Below are 25,001 nucleotides of genomic sequence, written 5' to 3' on the forward strand. Positions count from 1 at the left end.
AGATAGATAGATAGATAGATAGATAGATAGATAGATAGATAGATAGACAGACAGATAGATCACATCCAAATATATAAATCATACCATATCCAAAAATTAGCCTCTACCCATTTTGAGTTCTTCTCCACACTAAAACCTTTTGTGAAAGAATATGTTACATGTGAAGATTTAATGTAATTTTAATGAAAAATATGACCAAATTAGCATATAAAATCAAAATATGATAATTTTGTAAATGACTCCAAGCTAAATACAAAGTTTCATTTTAATACTATGAATTATTAATGGAGAAAATACTTTTATCTAGACTGATATTCTCTGACCAGTGGAGAAAGAGTCTTTCAGTGTTAGTGAACACATCAGGGTTGAATGTATAAACTTAAAGAAATAATATATAGATAGAGAAATAGTCTGACTTATAGTCATATCTAGGCCATTGCCAAGTAATTTAAGTTAAAAGAGGAGAAAGTTGAAATAAATAGACTGCTTTATATACCAACTTTAAATCCTTTTTAAAAAACAAATTTAGGTATATTGAGTAAAGCAAGATTTAAAAAAATAGAGTCACTTCAAGTTAGAAGGGGAAATTATAATGGACTGCCAGAATCTTACTCATACTGTTTCATTAGTTTCCATGGCCACGGGTATACATATATGTGTATGCATGTGTATGTGTTTATATTTATATTTCGAATACAAAGGTCAGAGAAAATATGACTGATGTTAATTAAAATGAAAAGAATAAACCTAGTTGCCTGTGTTGAACTCAAGGCACTAGATACATTTCTTTAATATAACTTAGATAACTTAAAGAACTTATACAGAATTCGTTGTCTATGGTTTCTGAATGATCATAGAGAATAAGGTGTGTAACTAAGTGCTTATACAATGACAAATGTTGACTTTTCCAAATATGGTAGAGAATATAGTGAGCTATAGGCCAGTGAGCTTAATTTCAATTCTTATAACAAAAATTGATGAAATTATTTCTCCTGGCTAAAATTAACTTTCTATTGCAGAAGTTTTTGGGGAGAGATACCAAAGATATTTAGCTTCCTTGAATAGGACCCTCCATCTTTTGGGTCCAGGCATTTTCTCTAGCTGTGCTCTATGCCAGAAATCATTCTCCCTCCTCATTTCTACCTACTGGTTTCCTTTAAGCCCCAACTAAAATCTCATCTACTACAGGAAGAATTTCCCAATCACTTTTATTTCTAGTGCCTTCTTTCTCTAAATTTATTCTTATTTATCCTCCATAGAGTTTGTTCATATGTATTTGTTTTCTTGGTGTCTCTTTCCTGAGTACAAAGACTATTTCTCCCCTCTTTTTTGCATCCTTGATATTTAGCATAGTGTGTGACACAAAATATCATCTTTTTTTTTTTAACGGCAATTGGGGCTAAGTGACTTGTCCAAGGTCACACAGTTTTTGTGTTAAGTGTTTGAGGCCAGATTTGAACTCAGGTCCTCCTCACTCCAGGGCCAGTGCTCTATTCACATCATCATGTAGCCACCCTACATCTTAACAAATGTTTATTGATTAATAACTTTCTTGAAATAGTAGAAGAACTGCACAATGTACTCTTAGATCTTTCAAAAATATAGGTATACCTTGCTTTAGTTTACCTGGATCAACTTTTGTTTTTACCCACAAAAATATTATTAATGAATCACAATATAAAATCATAAAACTTTTCTAGGATGCCAGTTGGTCATTTATTCATTTATCATTCACCCACACACAGACAAAAATAAACATTTTTCCTGTCAAAATATGTATTCCTTATAAAACCATATGACTTGCCATTATATATTCACAGAAACAATCTGCCACGTTAGGTGTGTGTGTATTTGTGTGTATTCATTTTTGTTAGAAATACCAGCCCAGAAATAGGACAATCTCCAAAATTCCTTTATTTGACATTGGATGAAAAACAAAAGCTGCCCTGAGCTGTGTTGTTGTTGTTGTTGTTGTTTAGCATTATCAGCTCCTATTAACAGATGGTCAGAGGCAATATTTCTGGGCTCTTTTCTCTTCTATCTCAACAAATACCCAGGTTAAACAGCAGTGTCAATAGTGTCTTATGCCTTTTAAAAACAAGCACCTAATCTGCAGACTTTTCTTGCTTACCCCTGATGTACTCTTAGGAATTTTTCTGGTTACTCTAATAATTCGATTCATGTCTTCAAGGAGGAATAGCTAGACAGTTAGTTAGTTCAACTGGGACTTCAGTCAGTTTCTAGGTGTGTAAACCTGAACAAATCACTAAAATTTGTTTGCCTTAGTTTCCTCAACTGTAAAATGGAAATTAAAAGAGCACCTACCACATGAGGTTTTTGTGAAGTTCAATGAGATAATATTTGTAAAGTGCTTAGCAGAGTAGCTAGAACAAAATAGGTGCTGTATAAATGCTTATTCCTTCTCTAGGGACCCAGCCCAGTAAGGCCTACGCTTAACAATGATAATTTTAACTACATACACACACATCTGTGTTTATACATACACATATACACACATACATATACACACATACACATATGTATATACATTGAACATCACCAATATATCATTTAAATATTAAAAACACAATTAAATCTAAGTCCAAATCTCATCCTCCCTGTCATATAAATATACATACATATGTACATTTGTTTACACTGGAAATAAACATGAGTGTGAATTTGATGAAGTGAAATTTTATATTCATTCATCTTCCCTGGTCTGCCAGCCAGTATTTGTCTCTCATGTTTTGCTGGGAAGCGGTCATGAAATGTAAAATGGTTTGCTTATCGGCTAAATTAAGGCACAATTAATAAAGTCTATCTGGAGCATTAACATTGCAATTCTTTTTTAAGACCAACTATAAACATTTTATTTTTTTAACTAATTAAAATTTTATTTTTCCCCACTTACATGTAAAAAAATATTATCATTCATTTTTAAAAGTTTGAGTTTCAAATTCTCTCCCTGGGTCCCTCCTCACTCCCCATTCCTCTATGAGAAGACAAGCAATTTGATATAGCTTATACATGTGCAGTCATGCAAAACACTTCCATAATAGGTATGTTGTGAAAGACTATTTCCCTCCATCCTATTTCCCACCTCCATTTATTCATTCTCTCTCTTATTACACCCTGTCCTTCCTCAAAAGTGTTTTGTCCCTGACTACCCCCTCCCCAAATCTGTTCTCCCGTTTGTCATGTCTACCCTTCTCTTATGCCCTTCTCCCTATTTTTCCTGCAGGATAAGATCGTTTTCTATACCCAACAGAGTGTGTATGCTATTCCCTCTTTGAACCAATTCTGATGAGAGTAAGGATCAGTCACTCTCCCTTACCTGGCCCTTCTTTGCCACTGTAAAAGCTTTTTCTTCTTTTATGAGAGATAATCTACCCCCATTCTACCTCTCCCTTTCTCTTTCTCCCAGCATATTCTTCTTTCATGCCTTAATTTTCTTTTTTTTTAATGTCATCCCTTCATATTCACCTCACAAATGTGTGCTTTATGTATGTACACATACACTTACATAATATATGCTTGTGTGTATACATGTATACACATATACATATCATCTACACATAACCATACATATATGCATATGTACATATACATACATACAAACACAAACATATACTCCTTCTAACTACACTAATATTGAAAAATGGTCTTATGAGCTAAAAATATCATCTTTCCATGTAGGAATTTAAACAGTTTAACTTTAATAATCCCTTTATAATTTATCTTTCCTCTTTACCTTTTCATGATTCTCTTGGGTCTTGAATTTGAAAATCAAATTTTCTATTTACCTCTAGTTTTTTCTCAAGAATGCTTGAAATTCCTCTCCTTCAATGAATATCCATTTTTAGCCCTCAAGAGTAATATAATCAGTTTTGCTGGGTAGGTGATTCTTTGCTGTAATCCCCGTTCCTTTGCCCTTCAGAATATCATATTCCAAGTTTTCTGATCCCTTAAGGTAGAAGCTGCTAAATCTTGTGATATCCCAACTGTGACTCGATGATAGTTGAATTGTTTCTTTCTGCCTCCTTGCAATATTATCTCCTGGGATCTCTGGAATTAGCTAAAATATGGATGGCAGCTTTCATTTTGGGACCTGACTGAGGAGGTGATTGTTAGATTCTTTCCATTTCTATTTTACCCCATGGTTCTAAAATATCAGGGCAGTTTTCTTGGATAATTATCTGAAAGAGGATATCTAGACTCTTTGGTTGATCACAGCTGTCAGGTAACCCAATAATTTTTAAATTATCCCCCTGGATCTATTTTCCAGGTCAATTGTTTTTTTTTTCAATAATATATTTTACATTGTCTTCCAATTTTTTCATTCTTTTGGCTTTGTGTTATGATTTTTTTTAATTCTTATTAAAGTCATAAACTTCCATTTACTCTATTCTAATTTTTCAGAAATCATTTTCTTCACTTAGCTTTTGTACTTCATTTTCCATTTGGCCAAATCTTCTTTTTAATACACTCTTCTCTTCATTAGTTTTTTGGACCTCTTTTACCATTTGGCCTAGTCTGTTTTTTTTAAAGTGTTATTTCCTTCAGTGGTTCTTTGTGCCTCCTTTACCAAGTTATTGGCTTGTTTTCATGATTTTCTTTCATGACTCTCATTTCTCTTCCAAATTTTTCCTCTACTTCTCTTATTTTTCTTATTTGTATTTAATTTTATTTTAGACTCAAACAACAAAACACAAATACTGAATAAAGAAAAGAAATAAAAACACATTATAAATTTAAATATTGTAATTTAAATGCAAAGAAGGACCAAAAAATGTTATGTCCATAGCAGAACATAAGAGGGCATTCAAAATATGAAACAATAAAATTTCACTTCAAGAAAGACTGTATGATAAATAATAAACACTGTGTTGATAACTGTCCATATTTTCTTTGCTTCCTTGTAAGTTTTATTTTGTTCTCTGCTGTGCACATTTTTGCTTTGTTATTTTGTTTCCCCTTCCCACCCCATCCTGCAAGAAGTTTACAATTTGTTTTGGATATGTTTCTCTATAGCTGTAGATATATACATACATACATAGTGTCAACCTTATAATTTGGTTAAAGGAGACAAACAGGCTAGGTGATATGTAAAGTCACATTGATTATTCCCTTAAAGCAAGATGAAGCTGGCAAGCTTGTAACAAAAGGAGCCAAAACCTAAGTTTTGACTGCCTTTTACAAGATTGACAAAGTTTTTATATGTGGCAGGAAAATTACAGGATGTTTTTGTCTCTCAAATGTATGGTCTCCATGTGTTTTCTATCCATACAATGGGAAAGGAAGTTTCTTAGTTGTAAAAAAAGATTGCAGTTGGAATTTATTATCTCAGGATTTCTCTACCACCCCCACCCATATGGAGTATGCTCCCAAGATAAGAGATATTCCATTATTATGAATTTTCAGGCTTCCTGTCATAAATGGGAAGAAATACCCATTGTCAATCTTATCTGGTCTTTCAAGTTACAGACACAGGATAGGACATTTTTAAAGCAAGGCAAAGCAGTCTGATTGATTAGTTCAGGCCTTGGATCTTACTGAGGGCCAAAGAATGATATTTAATGATTATCAATAGACATACACTTGACTAAACAAATTTTACTCCTAATTGTTGTTTTTATGTTTGTGCATATCTCTTGTTTTCTATCACTCCTATCTCCTCTACTTTACTTCTACCTTGCCCTCCCATTACTTGCCTATTCCCCTCGAAAGATCCCTTCCCTATCCTCCCATTCTCATAAATCTATACTGTCCTTTTACTTATTTCCTGCCCCTCCACTCTAAAGATCCCTCCCTTGATCTCTCTCCCCTGCCTATACCCCTACTGTTTAATCTGTTTAATTTCTTCAGAATTTAGAAGAACTTTATACTCTTCTAAATGTAAATATAGTTCCCTCTTATATCCATTGCCTATGACAGTAGGTTACCAGAACTACCATCTCTCCTCCCCCATCTATTTCCTCTCTATTGATTCTTCCTCTTACATTTGTTCTAAATGACTTTACTTTTAAAATTCATATCATACTCATGTTTATACCAATCTTTCTTTTGAGCTACCCAAACATTAATAAAATGTTAGACATATGTTTTATATTTTTACATATATAAAAATAAACACTCTGTTCTTATTGAATTCCTTATAATCAATCTTTGATATGTACCTTATATTTCTCTTGGCTCTTGTATATTAAATTTTGTGTTGTCTATTTTTTTAACAAAGACTTGAAACTATGAGAGTTTGTCATATATCCTTTTTGTCCCCATTCAAGATTATGTTTAACTTTGCTAGGTATGAGATTTTTGGCCAGAATCCCAGGTCCTTTGTTTTTTGATATACAGTGTTCCAAGACCTGTGGCCCTTTAATGTCTCTACTGCTAGGTTTTGTATGATCCTTATTGTGGAACCATCATATTTAGATTGTTTTATTCCTGTTACTTTTTAATATTTTACCCTTGATCTGGGGATTCCAGGATTTGGCTATGATATTCCTATAGGTTTTCCTCATAGGATACCTTTTAACTGGTGATCAATGCTTTTTTTTTCTATCTCTACTCTCTACTCATCCCACCCCTCTTGTTCTAATGCTTCAGAACAATTTTCTTTAAGTATTTCTTGTATTAAACTATCAAAATTATTTTTTTGGATCACAAGTTTCAATTAGTATGATTAGTTTTATTTTTTCTCTTTTTGATCTATTCTCCAAGTCTGTTGTTTTTCTTATATTTCATTTTTTTATTTTTCATTCTTCATATTTTGTTTAATTATTTCATGATATTTTTTAATTTCACTGACTTCAGCTTGCCTAATTCTAATTTTTGAGGTTTCATTTTCTTCCTTAAGAATTTGGATGTTGCTGAAAGTAGTGACTCACCTGAGCTCACGCATGAATTCCTTCAGTTACTCCTAAAAAGTGAATCTAAATGGATTTTAGAGTGGTAGATTTCATTGAGAGATGGAGGGTTACAGATTTCCAGCTCAGGATAGTGCAGAAAACTGACAGTTAGGATTTGTTGTGCTGGGTGGGGGACAGCAAATGTGGTAGATGCACCAGCACAGAAATGACCATAGGGGAGCCAGAGAGAGGCTGGGCAAATTGATTAACCCACCACAGGGGTTATTCTCAAACCTTTCACCACAGGACAGGGTCTGGTGGAGCTGGATAAGAAAAAAGTGCTGCCTGAGGCAGAGGCAGCAGCTACTCCTAGGACTATCAACCCACAATCTGAAAGTTTTAAAAATCACTACCTGAACTTCTGCGAACCAAGGTGGTGCAATAAACCTTAGCTGCTTTCATTTCCCTCTCTGATCCTGAAAAACCCAGAGAATAACACCCCAGTGAAAATTCCTGAAATAGTGGAACCAGCTGGAGGCTTGGGAGTCCTAGAGGAAGAGTGTGGCTATGGGTGTGCTGAGGCTAGAGTGCAGTGCATGAGGCATTCCAAAAAGTCCCATCTCAATTGATCAGTGGGGGATACCAAACCCCAGGGAGGTGGCACCAGCAAGCACTAACACCAGAACCCCAGGTGTGCCTAAGCACAACTAGAGGAATTAACAGACACCAGTGCAGCCCAGCCACCAGCAGCTAAACCTGCCTGAGCTCTAGCCCAGAGGTACAGAGGCAGAATCTCAAAGACTCTGGACTACTTCTCCCACAATCCTCATGCTGTGAGCATTAGTGTAACCCTGGGGAAATGCCAAGAGTCCTAGCCTTAGCCTCAGTCTAGGCACTCAGAGACCAAAGCACACAAAGACAATAACCAGGCCCCTAACTACCAGAATAAGAAGTGTGTGGGATAACAAGACCCCTGCCCAAAATATAATAAGCAGAGGTATCTCCAAGTAAAGACAGTAATTATTTCTTCTTGCAAGAAGGGCAGTCTTGCTACTAGAGGCAGTAGGAGAGGCAAAATACAAAATGAAAAGCTTGGTTATATACCCAAGAGACCACCCCTTCTCCCCCCACTTTGTCCTGTCCTGTTCCTGTTAATCAGGAACTGAGGCACACAATCTAACCACAAAAGAATCTGCATTGGCAGATGAAAATATCAGTAATATCAAAAAGTGGAAGGTCCATATCTATCTAGAAAACAGACAAAATATGTCATCAGTATTATTAACTACCTTAATATAATCGAAACATGGATATGAAAGCAGACAATATCCCATAAATAATGTGAATTTAGGACCTTTAAGGTCATGGTGACCCTCCTACTTGCAACAGGAAGATAGGAAATATCCTATGAGTCATGAGTATTTTGGAACACGATGACCAGTCTGTAGGTCACCGTAATCTTTCTAAATCGGTATTTGCTCTATTCAAGGGGAAACTAAGTCCATAGCCAAGGTTAAGGAACATGTACTTTCCCTTCCTACATATTAGCCAAGGTCAGCAACACTTGCAGCTCATGGCCAGGGGAATAGAGCAAGAATCTCAGGCTGCTAAGTCCTAAGTCGTTGTTACCTTATTACAATTCTATTCAGACATATGGAATGTTACCTGAGAAGTTTTACTTTTTATACCATTCAGAGGCATGGGTCAGAACCCTCTGCACCTCAGGAGAGATTCACTTTAAATGCCAGAAAACCAGCAATCACAATGGAAAAAAAAAACAAATTGGAAAAAATAAAAGACTTTAGAAGCCTATTATGGTGAAAGGGAAGAGCAAGAAGAAGTCAGCATTGACACAACACCCATATCTGAAGGCTCAAAAGGGAACGTTAACTGATCTCAAGCCTAAAGCATTGTTGGAAGAGCTCAAGAAGGGTTTTAAAAAACAAATTAAAGAGGTAGAAGAAAAACTGACCAATTATTTTAAAAATACAATTGACAAAATAAAAAAAATAATCACTGAAGAGAATAACTCCTGAACAAATATAATTACCCAAAGGAAGAAGGAAGTTAAAAAATAAGTACTTGAAAGTAAAATGTGATCAAATGAAAAAAAGGAAATCTAAAAACTGAGGAAAACAAATTTCTTTTTTAACTTTTTGAAGATTAGAAGGTAGCGCACTATAATAGTAATGCAATTTAAAGATCCCCCTGTATTGGGTTGGTTTTTGGGTTGAGTGTTGAAACCCAGAGCTTGTGAATCCCATTTGTGGGATGGACTTGTTGACATGCAGAGAGAGGGCTGAACTGGGAGGAACTAGTGTTGTGGATTTAGAGAGAGGCCCAAGCAGAACGAAGACCCAAGCAGAGAGTGGCATTAGATCTTTTTGGAGCAGCATCATGGAGCAGAGAGAGAGGGGATTACTGAGGGCAAATTAGAGCTGCCTAGGACTTTTTGATAGCTGCCACCCAGAGATGCCAAGAACTGAGGAGGCAAGGCTGTGATGTTTTCTCTGTCTGTTTTCATGTTGTTTTGCCAGATTTATCTGTTGGTAAAGGACAGTGTTGTTGTCACAGAGGTTTTGGAACCTTGCTATTGGTTCAGATGGCCTGAAGAATGATTTTCTTGTACATTTACAGAAATCCTGGAAAAGGGTCTTGTTGATGTTTTCAGGGGTCCTGAGACTGTTCTGCAGACAAAAAGTGAACTGATGAAGACACTGGCAATGTGTCTTAAGGCTTTGTCTCCCCAGGAACAGAGATTGCTGAGAACTTGCCTGAGACAAGATGAAGAAAAGACCTCTCTTTGGGTATTAAATGTTGTTATGATATCTTAACCTTACTGTAGCTCAAGGGTAGATGGCCTCTGTGCTAGCCACTGCCCCTTTTGAAAAAGTGCTTTGTGTCAACTGATGATAATTGTAATTCAGCTGTGATGCAGGGGTGAGAAACTTTTGACTTTTTTTGTGCTCTGTGACTGACCAAATGAATGTACTTTGTTTATGATTGAAAACTAATCTTCATTTGAGAAGAGAGACTCTGTGATTGACTAAATGAATGTACTACACAGGGGTAGAGTAGTACTTGGTAATTATTCAATTACTCTTGGTGAATGCTGAATTTTGATTTTCTCTTCTCTGTGATTGTTTTGCTTAATTTGTCACTGAATAAAATGGAGAGTTACTATGCTGGTATTCTGAACCTTGGGAGTTGCCTTTGCTTGGCATTATGGGAACTTGGGGTTAAGTGACTTGTCCAAGGTCTCAAGGATAGTAAGTGTTAAGATTCTGAGGCCAGATTTGAACTCAGGTCCTCTTGACTGTAGGGCTGGTACTCTATTCACTGCACCATGTAGCCATCCCAAGGAAAACAATATTTTAAAAATTACAATCATGCAAATTGAAGCAAATGACTCTGTGAGACATCAAGAATCAGTATAATAAAATTTTTAAAAATGAAAAAAAAATTGAAGAAAATGAAAAATATCTCAATGGAAAAAAAAAACAACAACTGACCTGGAAAATAGATGCAGGAGAGAGAATTGAGGAATTATTTGTCTCTTGCAAAGACCTAATAAGAAATAAAAAGATCCTAGATAGTTGTAATAGTAATGTAATTTGATCCCTTTGTATTGGAAAAGCTAACAGGTACTTAGCACCTTGTTTGAAATTGATTAGATCAAGCCTCTATTAAGAAACAAAAGGTATGAACTCCTGTAGCTAATGTAAAAGGAAGTTGATGATGTAACAGGAAGGGGCAGAACAGGGAGGAGCCAGTAGGTATATAAGGAGAAGCCCTAGCTGGAATTTCAGATCTTCTTGGAGCAAAGTTCTGGAGGCTGAGGAAGAGAGGCCAAGGCTGGAGGGAATTATTTTTTTTTTGAGAACCTGGATGAAGTAATTTTGATTCTTGGAAACATCTGAAACTTCTGCTGAAGACTTCCAAGGGCCAGCCAGAGGTGCTGAGGAGATGCCAGAAGAAGCACAACTGTGGTCTTGGTATCTTTTCTGTCTGTGACTTGACTTCCTAGAAACAGAGATTGTGAAGGATTTAAAGTACACTGGACACTGTGAGCTTCAGTGTGGATTAGCAACTACATGGAGATCTGGACAAGGAGCTGGGAGCTGTCTACCTTTGAACCCAGGTGGTAGTTGGTTAGATTCAGGCAGAAGCTGCGACCATGGAAGAGGCGTCATGGAAACTGAAAGCCTGCCAGGAGTCAAGATGAAAAGACCTCTCCATGGGTATTGAGAAGTAAGTAATGACTGAGTAGTGACTGATAATTGAATAGTGGCTGATGACTGAATAGTGACTGATTTGTAACAGTGTGCCCCATGGGTGGAGAACTTTGACCTTTTGTACTTTATGATTTAATGATTGAATTGCTAAGTGATTGATTAACTAAATGATAATACTTTGTTCAAAACTATGTGACCACTGTGGTGAAAATTCTGTGACCATTTTAACGATAAGATGTTGAGTTATTATGTCATAGTGAATTCTGTATTTTGATTTTCTCTGATACGTTGTAACATTGTGAGTGCTGTACCTTGATTTTCCATGAATGTTTTGCTTTGATTTGTTATTGAATAAATAAAGTGTTCACTATATTGTGTAATCAGAGCCTTAAACTGTTCACACAAGCCATCCTCTGGAAAGCTGCTCATTCTTGGCTTTACAACAGTATCTCCTAAGAAATAATCAAGAAAACTTCCCTAAATTCCTACACTCACAAGGCAAAATCGTCATTCAAAGAATCTAACGGTCACCTCCTGAAAGAGATCCCAAATTGAAAACTACAAGGAATATCATAACCAAATTCCTGCATTATCAGGTCAAGGAGAAAATACCTCAAGTAGTTAGAAAGAAACAATTCAAATATTGGAAAACTATAGTCAGGATCACACAGGACCTTACAGCTTCTACATTGAAAGATCAGAGGGATTTGGAATAGGATACATCGTAAGACGAAGGAGCTTGGACTGCACCCAAGGATCAACTACCCAGCAAAACTGAACATAATCTTTCAGGCAAGGAGATTGTCATTCAATGAAATAAAGGACTTCCAGACTTTCCTGATGAAACGGCCAGAGCTCAAGGGAAAAAAAAATGATCTTCAAATACAAGACTAAAGAGAGACATTAGAAGGTAAAAAGGGGAAAAATAAACACACAAATACAGACAAAAACAAAGAAAAATGTTATTTGATAAGAGCAAATTGTTTATATCCCTATATTGGAGGATAATAGTTGTTAATCTTTAGAAGTATATAATTATTACATCACTTAAAAAGGGAGACACATAGATGGAGGGTGCGGCTTTAAATAAACAGATATGATGATTAAAAAAATCTAAGGAGAAAAAAGGGGTTGTTATGGAAGAAGAGGAAAGGAGGAGGCAGAAAACGGTAAATTACATCACATGAAGAGGATTATATGTGTCATAGTAAAGGGAGGGAGATAAGCACTCATGAGTTTTACTTTCATTATTTTCAGTTCAAGGAGGTTATAACATAGTTAAGAATATGAATTTAACATTAAGAAACACAAAAATGTATTATAGTACAGGGGAAGTAGGGGAGAGGTATAGAATTTTTTGAGATTTACTCTTTTACCCTTTTGAGGAGGGGAAAGGATAAGGGAGAAATAAAAGCATAAATGGTTGGGGAAGGATGGAGAGAAAGATACAGATAGAAATCACAATTGTGAATGTCAATGGGATGAATTGTCCCATAAACCAGAAGTATATTGCAGAATGGATTAAAAACCATAATCCTAGGGTGGCTAGGTGGCACGATGAGTAAAGCACCGGTCCCAGAGTCAGGAGGACCAGAGTTCGGTTTCCAGCCTCAGACACTTAACACACACACACACACACACACACACATACACACACACACACACACAAATACTAGCCATGTTAACCTTGGCAATTTACTTAATCACTATTGCCCTCCAAAAGGCAAAACAAACAAAAACAAAAACAAAATAAAACTATAATCCTTCATTATATTGTTTGCAAGAAACACATCTTAATCATGGGGATACACATAGGGTAAATGTGAAAGACTGGAGTAGGATATATTATGCTTCAGCTAAAGTTTTATAAAAAAGCAAGTTTAGCAATCTTAATCTCAGACAAAGAAAAAGCAAAAATTGATCTAATTAAAAGAAATAAGGGAGGAAACTATATCTTGTTAAATGAAAATGAAGTAATATTATTACTGAATATGTGCGTATGTGTCTTTCATAGACTGGGATCTTCTCAGTAACACAAGGTTATAAGACAATTCCAAAAGATTCATGACAGAAATGCGATCCACATCCAGAGAAAGAATTAGGGAGTCTGAATGCAAATGGAAACAAACTACTTACTCTCTTTTTTTTCCTTCTTTCTCATTATTCATTCTATTAGGTATAGTTCTTTTTTACAACTCCACTAATGTTTAATGTGAAGATAGGTTTATAACCTATATCAGATTGCATGCTTCCATGGGAGGGAGTGGGGGTGTGTGTGATAGTAATTGAATATAAAGATCCCCCTGTATTGGCTTGGTTTTCAAATTGATTGTGTTAAAACCCAGAGCTTGTTAATTCCACCTGTGGGATGGACTTGTTGATGTGAAAAGAGAGTCCTGAACTGGGAGGAGCTGGTGAAGTAGATTTGGAGAGAGGCAAGAGAGAGGCAGAAGAACTTTTTGGAAGCAGCACCCTCGTGGAGGCAGAGAGAGACTGAGAGGATTGCTGATGGCCACTTTGAATCACCCTGGACTTTTGAGACCTGCCCCTGGAGCTGCCAGGGACTGAGGAGACATGGCTGTTTTGCTGGTACTTTGTCTGTCTGTTTTGATGTTGTTTTGCCAGATTTGTCCACTGGTGAAAGACAGTCCTGTTGTTGAAGAAATCCTGGAATGTGTCTGTTGGCTAAGAGCTCCTGAGATTGTCCTGCAGACAGAGAGTGAATACTGTCCACTGGTGAAGGACAGTGCTGTTGTTGCAGGGGTCTGGGAACCTTTCTGTTGGTTCAGAAGCCCTGAAGAAGGATTTTCTTGTTGTATGTTTACAGAAATCCTGGGAGAGGGTTTTGCTAATGTTTTCAGGGGTTCTAGGACTGTTCTGCAGACAGAGGATGAATTAATGAAGAGACTGGCAATGTATCTTGTAGCCTTGCTAAGCCTTGTCTCCCCAGGAACTAAGATTGCTGAGAACTTGCCTCGTGTCAGCTTCTGAACCAACAGAAACGTTTCCAGACACCTGCAACAACAGCACTGTCCTTCACCAGTGCACAGTATTCACTCTCTGTCTGCAGGACAGTCTCAGTTGCTCTGAACCAACAGAAAGGTTCCAGGACTTCTTCAACAACAGGACTGTCTTTCACCAGTGGACAAATCTGGCAAAACAACATCAAAACAGACAGACAAAGTACCAGCAAAACATCCATGTCTCCTCAGTCCTTGGCAGCTCCAGGGGCAGGTCTCAAAAGTCCTGGGCAATTAAAAGTGGCCCTCAGCAATCCTGTCAGTCTCTCTTTGCCTCCACAAGGGTGCTGCTTCCAAAAAGTTCTTCTGCCTCTCTCTTGTGACTCTCCAAATCTACTTCACCAGCTCCTCCCAGTTCAGGACTCTCTTTTCAAGTCAACAAGTCCATCCCATAGGTGGGATTAACAAGTTCTGGGTTTTAACACAATCAATTTGAAAACCAAGACAATACAGGGGGATCTTTATATTCCATTACTATCACAGGGGGGCAGAAAATTTTGTACTCAATCACTTGTGGAACTGAATGTTGTAAACAAATCATAAATAAAATTTAAAAAATATTCTTTATCTCCTTTTCTAATTGGTTGGCTTTCCTTTCATAATCTTCTTATTTTTATTGGATTATTATTATTTTTATTATCATTTTTCAATTTTTTTCCCCATCTCTGTCCTTTGATTTTTAAAGTCTTGTAAAAGATCTTCTATGAATTATTTTGGGGCAGGTGACCATTTGACATTACTGTTCAGGAATTTCTTTACTTCCATATCCTCTTCTGAAGATGAACCCTGTTCTTCTTGATTCCCATAATACCTTTCTATGTTTGGATTCTTTCTCATATGCCTGTGCATTTTTTTGTGGTAAGAGGTTAATTTTGTAATCACCTCTAGCCCTGGGGTTTGGAGAATGATGACTCTTCTCTCTTGTCCCATATCTTCAATTCTCCCCTCTAGGCTGGAACCAAACCAAACCTCTAATCTCCTGTAAGTGACCACAGTCAGGGGCTTTCTGCCCTACTGCTTCTGTACTTACAGGTCATGTGTTTTTTTTTCTTGCACCCTTCATACTTTGCAGCACAGATAGGCCTGGCATTCCTGGTCAGCAGAGGATAGCTTAATCTTCCTGGTCTCAGACACCCAACTTTCCTCACTGCCTGGGAGAAAATTTCCTGTGTCTGGGACAACAACCCAACAAATCCCAGTGTTTACCACTTGTTTAAGTGGCTTGCTGCTTGCTGTTAAAGTGAGCCCTATCCTCGAGGTGTTTACTCTTTATAAGGACTAAATATCATCCTGGGATTTTTCTTCTGATCTTCTCAAATTGTCCCAAGTAGAGCCCTGTTGTGTCCTTTTCATATTTGTTTTTACCCAGGCTTTGTTCACCCTAAGGTACCATTTTATGTCTTTTGTGAGGGAAAATCTTGGGAGCTTGGAATTTTCTGACCTACTCTGCAATCTTCCCAGAATTCTTTTCCTTATTTGATTTTCTAAATATTTTTTCAGCTCTTCCATGAATTCAGACCAATTCATATTTTTCTTGGAGCCTTTGGTTGTAGGATCTTTGACTTTGTTGTCTTTATCTCAGTGTGTATTTTGATATTCTTTGTAACTATAGTAACTTTCAATAGTTAGAGTTTGTTTCCATGTTTTCCCATTTTCCTAGCCCATTACTTGACTTATTAACTCTTTATTAAGGTAAGCCTCTGCTTCCAGGGTGGAGGATGCATTGTCTTAAGCTCCAGGGGTTTTGTGCAGTTGTTTTTTAGAGATACTTCTAGGGACCTTTAAGTTTCTGTTCTTCCAAGGTGTTATGATCCAAGGAGAGGTGTTTCCTTCTCTCCTGGCCTGTGCTCCATTCTGTGAATGACCACAAGCACCATTTCTGCCCCGGAACTGAGTTGCATCCCTCCTCCACTGCGACTTCCCTGGGACTGCCACCCAGCACTGTGATCCAAGTACAGAAAAAGCAACAGAATTCTGCCTCAGTGTTAGCACAAAGACCCCAGTAATCTTCTTCTGACTAGTTGTTCAAATCCCATTACTGACTGTGGTATGTGGGCTGAGAGCTTTGGAAGTAGCTGCTGCTGATTCAATAACTTCCAAATTCTGAACATGGTTTGGTTAGGCTAGGTCTGTGCTGGTGTGGCCTATGTTGGACTGGGTTCCTCTTTCAAATGGGCCCCAAAGACCTTTCCTGCTGACCTTCTAAGTTGTCTTAGTTGTTTGTGGGCTGAAAAGTCTGGAAACTGCCACTGCTGCTCCTGATGCAGTGACCCCAGGCCTGCTCTGGGTTTGCTGGGGTCCTGTCTGAGCTGGGATGGGATGAGCTATAATGTGCTCCTATCTCACACTGGCCAGGTTGTCTTGAGGTAGAAATTTGTTTCACTCTTTTTATGGATTCTGTTGCTCTAGAATTTGTTTAGAATCATTTGTAAAAGGTATTTGGAGGAGGTTGGGGAAAGCTAGGGCAAATCCCTGTCTTTTCTCTGACATCTTGTGTCCATCCCTCTAGACACATTTTAGAATGTTTTGTATAGTTACCTAGATATCATTGTGAAAAGAGTGCTTGCAGTGAAGTGAGAAAGGCTTTAATTCAAATTTTGCCTCAGAAACATTAATTAGCTATTCAGTCCAGTGAAATTAACTTCATTTTCCTTAGCGTTAGTGTTCACATATATAAAATGGGGATGATAATAGTAACCATCTCAGTGTTGTTCTGAAGATAAAATTAGATAACATGCAAAATCCTTTGCAAAACTTAAAACACTATATTAATGTAGCTTTTCTGTTTTATTTTGATTTCTCCATTACAGAGTTCTCCTACATATATATGTGGAGGGAATTGAGGATATTCAGTTTGAATTCAATAAATATTTATTAAGCATCTATTTTGTGAAATATACCAGTTATGTATAGTCTATCACGTATCTGCAGGATTTGTTCATCCTGTCCTTCACCTCCAATCTATAGACATTAACATAGTTAACATCTTTATTCACCTTTCTTGACTTTTTGGATTGTTCAGTACATACATTCATGGAGCACAGACATACTTTTATGTCTCTAAGCTCAAATTTGTTGGCTTGTCAGTATGTTTCCATCTAGGTGTGTAAATAAGAGAGAGACATTTTTAATTATATAAAATAAAACACTTTTTATGTCAGCACGGACTTCTATAACTCTGTTCAATATGCTATAATTCCTTCCCCTACAATTGTCTTTACCAAAAATATGTTTACTGTATATTTTACAATACAATTTATCTTACCCTGGATGTTTTTAGTCTTGCATAAACATAGTATATGGCAGGTAAGGACAATTTGTACATTTCTAAGAGAAAATGCACTCCTGCTAGAGATGGAAAGATTTAGATTAGTTGTAGCTAAAATTTTCTTGATAATATAAGTTGTGAATTTGTTTATCAAGAAAGATGGAAAACCACCTTTCCTATTGGTATTAGAAATTTTATGTAGTTTATATTAAAAATTTTTAGAAATGGAGATAGAATCTTTTAAATTTTCCCTTAGTCCAATGAGTCTCAATACAGTTTTTGACATTCTGTTAAAAGGGATAAAATGCCAAATCTTTATTCTAACACTAAAGGCCTTCATTATATAACTTAAATGAATTTTTCAAGCTGAAGTTGACCCTAATCCCCTTCATGCCTTTGTCTTAATGTCAGAAGCAAACCTTTCTCTTGACCTATCATTTGATAAAACTGAATATATAGTTTTTTGTGTATGTATGTGTATATATAAGCATGTATGTATATATGTATGCATGCATACATAGAAAAGCAGTGATGCTTTAAAAATAACCTATTTGTGTCTTTTGAAGTCCTTTTTTTCTTCCAGACAGAGGTCAGGTACCATTTCTTTAATGGATGTCCCAATGCCCCTGATAGAAGCAAATATCTCCTTATCCATCCAATCTCTCATCTTTCTCTTTTTGACCTCTACTATGTGATTATTATATTCAAAACATTTAATATAGTTATTGTGTGTGCATGTTTAATCTCTCCATGTGATTGTAGCTTTCTTGAGGACAGAAATCTTTTTTTTTTAATTTTCATTTTTCATTCCTTAGTGTTTTAACACTGTATACTATCCATATATACTCAAAAAAACCTTTTATTGAATGGAAGCAAATGTCACATATTAGCAAAGGAAAATAGCAGTTCAATTGATATTTCCTGATTTAAAATTATTTGAATTTATAAAAACTTACTGGTACCAATATAATTCGTTTATACATTAGTGAATTTTTAAAAGTAGCAGTTTTCTGAATGTCCAAGCTCAGTAAAATAATGAGTTCATTTTCATTAATCCTAATCTAACTACTTCTTTCTCTTTTATAGATCATGCCAACCTGATTTATCACTATGGATCTCTTTAGATAGCGACTGTCTTTCCAATTTTAGTTACAATCATTTCTTTTGGGGCTGCTACTATTTGCAATGAACATCAGTTTCTGCCTCTCATTCTTCTTATCCTACATCTTCAATATCTACTCCCATCTTAATCCAATCTTCTTTTAGTCTTTTCACTCAAATCAGATAACAGAAATTTATTTCTTAGCACATTCTTGCTTTTTCTTATGACACCTTGGTTACTAGGAGCAGTGTAATTGCACAGAACAGAAAGAAAAAAAAAATACTAAGAAGGAAAAACACATAAAATATCTCTTTTCCTAAAGCCACAAACAGTTGCTATAGTGAGGAGAGTAACCCTTCAAAGTAAAATCAATATAAATACAGCTGCAGCAGCATCTTCTGGACCAAAGAAAAGGGGAGGAAATGAAAAAGATTAGAATGCAATGATGAAAGAAAGAATATATAAGCTACTAATATATATTTCAGAATATAATAGCCTCCTTTCTTTGTTTATGAATGCAAAACATAGACTAAAAGTTAAAAATAAAAATTTCATGTGATATACCAACATATCCATATACCTTAGCTTTATAGTTTAATTTCAAGATGGGAGTTTAACATGCTATTTTGCTTAGCTGACCAATTGTGTATTTTAGTAAGGACATGGTAGATTATCTATCAAGGCGAAAGGAGTGTTAGATCTAAAGAAACATTGTATTCAAATTCAGTCTTTGAGAAAACACACAGTTTTTAAGACTTGTTTTACTGTCATCAATCTATTATTTTAGCAGTCATATTCCCCCCAATTTTTTAACACATTATAAATCACATTTTCACTCATTCTGTGCTTAGACTCCAAGTCTGGTTAGGTTGCAATTTTATATGTAATAATATAATACTCATTATGTAGTTGGGTTGGATGTTTTCCCCCTTCATTCAAGAAACAGCTGTTGAGAAATGCCAAAGATACAGGCCTGGGGAGAAGCTTTTTTCTCTCAGATTTTTGTCTGGGTCAAATCACCTTGATCTTCAATTCTTGCGTATTCAGGAATAGAGTCAGGTAGTAACTGGTAGTGTTGGCCAAATGAGTACTGTATAGGAAGAAGTTGTATATCTATCAATCTATAAGGCAAGAAAGATTTCTGAATTAGTTAGGAACTTAGACTCACTGACAGAATTCTAAGTTTCCTTCTAATTAAAGATTTGAAATTCTTTACTATTTTTCACTGCTTTTCAAAATCATGTTTTTGTTGTTGTTTTCATTTTTAAATAAAGGGAAGAAAAGAAGAAAAAGGAAGTCTTTCTACATGGCAGGAAGTTCCTATGAATATGTAAGTCATCTTTTATGGTTGTTGAGTTTTTTCTTATTTTGTTTGTTTGTTTGTTTTTCCCATAGGAGACAACTAGGGAAAAATAATCAGCTGTAAGAAAACTTTTTTGCCTGGTTTAATATAAGAATATCATTCAATAATGTAGTATAGGATTCATAGTAAACATTTTACCTTGGAAGATATTTTGGAAAAACATATTATCCAACTGCTTACATACTTTACATTGCCAAAAAGCGTATTAGATTATATCTTGAGCTAAGCCAGGGATGTGAATTATATAATAGAAATGACTTTTTTCAATATTTTTTGTGTGAAGTTTTGAATTCATGAAATTTCTTTCACACCCTATTTGGTTTTTCCAAAGATTTAGTTAGAACTTCTACTGAATAGAGAAAATTTCTGTCTCTCCACTCTTAAACACATTCTCCTTAAAATTCAAAGATTTCAAAGTGCAGAAGAGTGAAGAAAATTAAAGATATTAATTATTAACCAATTAGAAATATGTCTGAAGGCAAAGGCAAATTTGTCTCTTTCAACAATAGTATAACAAGCATATACCTCATATATTCCCATGTTTTTATATTTTTCTGTGTTTTTTACCAGGGTTTCACAAAATGCATCGGGAAAAGTTGCCAAACAAATTATATTTAAAACAATAATAATAATAATAATTAGAACCTGAACATGCTTTGTTTAAATGTTAAACAAAGGAGTAAAAAAGCATATAAATGCAAGTACTACCTGGATTCAGAGGAGAAGTCACTTTTATATTTGGCCAAATTGGACAAGAACTACAAGATATGGACTCAAACAATCTCATCAATAGTTTAGGAGGAATCCTGTAATATAATATCACTAAGATGGCCAATTTTACATGAAGACCTATGGTGAGAGAGAATTTCCAAAAGAAGGAAATTGTTTTTCTTAACGTTTAAGTTTTCATCCCACGTGATTCTCTTCAAATTATATCCATTGTTCCTAGACTGAGCTCTCCATATTCCTTACTTTCCCTTCTCCAGAGTAAACATCCACAGTTACTTCAATAGATATGTTTTGACAAGTTCTCAGATTTCCTCCCAAACCTCATCTCTGCTTTCTGAAGAGGATTTGACTTGTCCATTTCTTTCCTAAATTGCAGAGTATAAACCAAAACATAGTACTCCAAAACATAAAAGTGAGCACTGCTGGGGCGGCCAGGTAGCACAACGAGTAAGAGCACCGGCTCCAGTGTTGAGAAGACCTGGAGATCGAATCCCGGGCTCAGACACTTAGCACCCACCCAGAAACACCTGGCTGTGTAACCTTGAGCAAGTTACTTAACCCCAATTGCTTAGGGGCGGCCAGGTGGCTCAGCGAGTAAGAGCGCTGGCTCCAGTGTCAGGATGTCCTGGATCGGGTCCGGGCTCAGATACTCAGCACCACACCCAGGAATAATGACTGGTCATGTAACCTTGAGCAAGTTACTTAACCCCGATTGCTTTAAAAAAAAAGTGAGCACTGCAGAGGGCAGTTCCAAGATGGTGGAGTAAAAGCAGAAACTCGCCATGGGCTCCAGCTTCAATCATTTCTAATACTTGTAAAAGAATAACCCTAAATAAAATTTAAAGCTACAGAACCCACAAAGAGACAGAAAGAAACAAATCTCCCCCTGATGGCAGCCTGGAAGACTGACAGAAGAGGTGTATCACAGCATGCCGGGAGACAAGTGAAGTCACCAGTGAGCCAAGCTTCAGGCCCCAACCAGTGCCCAGACTGGCCGGAATGGACTTCAGGAGAATGAATCACCAGCAGCTATGTTGGTTTCCAGACTCCTCAACCCATAAATGCCAAAGAGAAAAAAAAAAGTCAGTGGGGAACTCTGTTGTAAGGGTGAAGGAATGGTGTGGTCTGGCCCGCAGCCCCTTGGTGAGGAGTGGCAGGAGGAGCAAATAAGCTGCTTTCAGAGATCCTGGCCGGCAGATCACAGGAGGACCAGGAGACCATTCAGGGGGTAATCCTTCTTGTTTTGACCTAACTGGATCCAGATTGCAGTCTTTGGTGGAGGTCCTGGGGTGTGTGTGGCCAGTGAGCCAGAGCCTGTGGAGGCTACAGAGAGGGCACCCAACTAATAGATCCAGTAGCTGCAAAAACCCCAGCAATTTGGGACAAAGCTCTGTCCATTCTATAAGTATAGTTCTACCATGGCAAAGAACTCAAAAATCAAGTAATTGTCAAGATGGGGAAGGACAATCAAATACAATCCATTTTGGGGGACAAAAAGGATAAATGAATGGAACTGGAGGAGACAATGAAATGAGAACTACTGCATCAAAAGCTTCCCAGAAAAATTTGAACTGCTCACAGGCCATGGAGGAGCTCAAGAAGGACTTTGAAAATCAAGTAAGAAAAGTGGAGGAAAAACTGGAAAGAGAAATGAGAATTATGCAAGAAAATCATGAAAAGCAAGTCAACAGCCTGCTAAAGGAGACCAAAACAAAAATTCTGAAGAAAATGACACATTAAAAAGTAGATTGACTCAAATGGCAAAAGAGGTACAAAATCCCAATGAGTAGAATGCCTTAAAAAGCCAAATTTGTCAGATGGAAAAGGAATTTCAGAAAGTCACTGAAGAGAATGATACCTTCAGAATTAGATTGGAGCAAATGGAAGCTAATGGCTTTATGAAAAATCAAGATACTATAAAACAGATCTAAACAAATGAAAAAATAGAAGGCAATGTGAAATATCTCATTGGAAAAATCACTGACCAGGAAAAAAGATCCAGAAGAGATAATTTAAAAATTATTGGACTACCTGAAACCCATGAAAAAAAAAAATCTAGAAATGATCCTTCTCGAAATTGTCCACAAAATTGCCCTGATATTCTAGAACCAGAGAGCAAAATAGAAATAGAAAGAATTCACTGATTGCCTCTTGAAAAAGATCCTAAAAAGAAAATTCCTAGGAATATTATAACCAAATTCCAGAATTCCCACGTCAAGGAAAAACATATTAAAAGTAGGCAGAAAGGAACAATTTTAATATTGTGGAAACACAATGAGGATAACACAAAATCTAGCAGCTTCTACCTGAAAGGATCTAAGTGATTGGAATATTATGTTCCAGAGGTCAAAGGACCTAGGATTAAAACCAAGAGTCACTCACACCACAAAACTGAGTGTCATGCTTCAGGGGAAAATATGGTCATTCAATGAAATAGAGGACTTTCAGGCATTCTTGATGAAAAAACCAGAACTGAATGGAAAATTTGACTTTTAATTACAAGATGGAAGAGAAGTATTAGAAGGTAAACAGGGAAAAGAAATCATAAGGAACTTATTAAAGTTGAATTACTTAAATACCTAAATGGAAAAAAACAATAATTGTAACTCATGAGACTTCTCTATACATATGTATGTATGTATAGGAGGGTTTATGTGTGTATAAATATATGTGACTGTGTTTATATGTGTGTACATGTATACATCGACACAGGGCACAGGATGGGTTGAATATGAAGGGACAATATATTAAAAATAAAATTAAGAGGTGATAGAGGAATATATTGGGAGAAGGAGAAAGGAAGAGAGAGATTAGGGTAAATGACCTCATATAAAAGAAGCTAGAGAACACTGTTACAATTGAGGAGAAGAGCAGGATGGTGAAAGGGAATCAGACAACCTTACATTTAAATTGGCTTAAGGAAGGAATAACAGGCACATTCAATTGGGTATCTTACCCCACAGGAAAACAAGGGGGAAGGGGATAAGAGTGGGTATCATAGAAAGGAGGGTATATTGGGGAAGAGGGTAGTCAGAAGCAAACATTTTTCTAAAGGCACAGGGTCCAAGGAGAATATAGAATAAGTCGGGGGAGGGATTGGATGGAGAGAAATATAGTCTTTCACAATGTAAGTACTATGGAAATGTTTTTGCAACTACCCCTGGACAATCTGTGTTGAAATGCTTGTCTTCCCAGTGGTGGTGGGTGAGAAGGGAAAGTCTCTAGAAATCAACATTTCAAAAAATAATTGTTAATGCATGTTACATGCAATTGGGAAATAAAATATACAGGAACTGACTTATGGAAATCCATCTAGCCCTCCTAGAATGTTGGGGGAAGGGGAAGATATAAGAGAGAACAGATTGGGGCAAGGGGTATTTAGCAGGCTCGCTATTCTAGGGTAAAAAATTTGTAACTCAAAATCTTGTGGAAGTGAATGTTGAAAACTAAAAATAAATAAATAAAATGATAAAAGAAGTGAACAGTGCAGAAAATATTAAAAATCAATCAAAAGCATTTATTAAATGCCTATTCTATATTAGACACAAAAATAGAACACTCCCTGACTTCAAGAAGATTACCCTTTGAATTTTATAGTATGCATATATGTGCTAAGCTAGTCTGGGAAGGAAAAAGGAAATCTCCCTCTTTGTAAATACTATGATTCCCTTTTTTTCTTGCAATCTAAGATAACATTAACCTTCCTGGCTAGTCAAAGTTTCCTGTGAACATTAAAAAACATAGCAGTCTTTCATGCATTGTAGTAGTATGGTTTTATTGCAGAAACAGGCAGAATAACTAAAGGAGTCAATAATTCCCTCACAGTTGATGAAGGATAGACTTTTTAGCAGTTTTAAATATTAAGAATTATGGGCTGTCTTCCCACCCTAAGCATATGCTAGATTCTACAAGGCAGTGTAACATGGAGGTAAATTATAGGAAATTTATTTTCTTAATACGAGTGAAGATACTATTTCTGTTATTGAGGAATTTTACACAGTTGGAAGAAAGTAGACAAGTCCCATAAAGTAGATCCATGTCTAGGATTCAGAATGTATCAATTTTGGGAGTATATTTAGTGGCAAACACTAAGATAACATGAATCCTGGTATAAAAATTGAAGGTCAGAAAACCTCTCATATGAAGAAATGCCCTGGAATGATTTTTTTTAAGTTGAGAAAATAAATTTATGGCAACCTACAGAGAAAAATCATTGCCTGATGAAAAAATGGGGGTTAGGCAGCAGCCATATTAATTCAACCATATAAGTACTACTTTAGTAAGTGTGAACTAATATTGAATTTTAACTTCTTAAAATCCCCCATATTATTTTAAAAAATAATAGATAGATACCCATGCCTTCCTCACATTACATTTCTGAAAACAGTTTTTTGAACCCAATCATAAAACTTGGAATTCATCACTATTAAATT

Source organism: Petaurus breviceps, unplaced genomic scaffold (genome assembly GCF_028583685.1).
Source record: "Petaurus breviceps papuanus isolate PSGF00001 unplaced genomic scaffold, PetGlider_PUasm1.0 41, whole genome shotgun sequence".
Taxonomy (NCBI): domain Eukaryota; kingdom Metazoa; phylum Chordata; class Mammalia; order Diprotodontia; family Petauridae; genus Petaurus; species Petaurus breviceps.